The sequence below is a fragment of the Phaethon lepturus genome, unplaced genomic scaffold (genome assembly GCF_000687285.1).
Source record: "Phaethon lepturus isolate BGI_N335 unplaced genomic scaffold, ASM68728v1 scaffold45476, whole genome shotgun sequence".
In the NCBI taxonomy this organism is placed as follows: Eukaryota; Metazoa; Chordata; class Aves; order Phaethontiformes; family Phaethontidae; genus Phaethon; species Phaethon lepturus.
Genome location: NW_010544910.1, coordinates 1,767 through 3,117, shown reverse-complemented (window position 1 = coordinate 3,117; position 1,351 = coordinate 1,767). Strand labels below are relative to the sequence as shown.

Below are 1,351 nucleotides of genomic sequence, written 5' to 3'. Positions count from 1 at the left end.
TGAGACGGTGACGCCGCTCGGGGCCATGCGTCCTGCGGCTGGCTCCTACGCTCCCTCCACCCGGCTCTTCCTACTGCGCCTTCTCCCAGCGGCGGGTGGAAGGTCGGGTTTGCTAGGCAGCACAGGGAGCCTGCAAACAGCGTTTTCAGACCTTCTTCAGTCTCCTGACCTCCTTTTCCGCCGCGGCTCCAGCCAGCTCTTCCCCAGCCGTGCCTCCGGTGGGGCTGCGGCTCCAGCCTTGCTCCCAGCCCGGCAGGCAGAGCAGGCAGGGGCTGCCTGCCAGCAGGCTGGCACAGGGCAGGCACGCTCAGCACACGCACCGTGGCTCGCGCCAGCTCGGGACACGTTAAAAACACATCAAAGGCTGAAGCCAGACCGAACAAATCCTGCTCCTCGACTGTGTTTTTTTCCCATCCTCCTTCCCCTCGGCAAGGAGGAGCTGTCAGCAAGAAGGTCACAGTCCCACCTGCCGGGAGCGAGACAGCGGAACATCCCCGGGGACAGGCTGTAACGTGAAGCAGTGGGACGAAACCTGTGCTGCAGCAGGCTGCCGCGCGCTCGGCCTATAAATAGAGGCCTTCAGTCGAATTAATTTTAACTACGGCTGCTGTCAGCAAAAACAAACCGGCCTGGCAACGCGTGCAGATGGGAGACTCACCGTATTTTTCATTGAAAAGCTCTTTCACTTGCTCTCGGAGAATCACCTTCTCTCCGAGCCTGTTGGCATCGTCCTCATCTGCAAAGCAAAAATGGACAGGGAATAAAATACCCCATTTCTTTCCGAGCCCCTGGAAAACCCATCCCACTCTCACAAGGCACAACCGTGTCTCTGTCCCTCTGCGCCAGCGCGGCGTGGGGACACCTCGGAGGCGGCCGCTCTGCGCCTGCACCTTGCGTCGCCTTTTAGAGCCGTGCAAAGTAGCTATAAAATGCTGCCAAATCTGCATCTGCCAGGCCCTGCCACGGCTCAGAGCGTTTTACATCCGCTTTGCGGTGCTGTAAATGACTGCAAAATATGCAAAGCAATGGAGACTCAGGCCCTCAGTGCCACGAATGCTCCCACAAGTGATATCAAGGAATGAGAGAGCACTTTTATAGCTGGGCTCCTAAGTACAGTATTGTTTTATAATATGCCATATAATCAGCTTGGCTTTACTAGCTTTTTTAATTATCCTCATCGTGCCGAACAGTTTCTCCTCCGTTCTCTCGTTTCCAACGACGCGCCTGTGTCAGTAGATTTTTCCCCCAGCTATTCAGCATCCTCAGGGGGCTCCAGGAAAAACACCTGGGGTCACTACCAGCCCCCTCTGATGCTTTGTCACCCCGCAGGTACAGAGCAGCAGCTGAATGA

At 56.6% G+C, this 1,351-nt stretch overlaps 1 protein-coding gene across 1 annotated transcript in view; it reads right to left on the bottom strand.

Annotated features, from left to right (window-relative positions):
- The window catches only part of LOC104622135 (general transcription factor II-I repeat domain-containing protein 1-like), a 4,774-nt gene extending 4,034 nt beyond the window's left edge, over nucleotides 1-740 (bottom strand). Inside the window, exon 1 of the mRNA XM_010288808.1 lies at nucleotides 659-740. The gene's annotated coding sequence lies outside the window, so the exon portion shown is untranslated. The remainder of the gene's footprint in view (nucleotides 1-658) is intronic.
- Nucleotides 741-1,351: the final 611 nt, after the last annotated feature.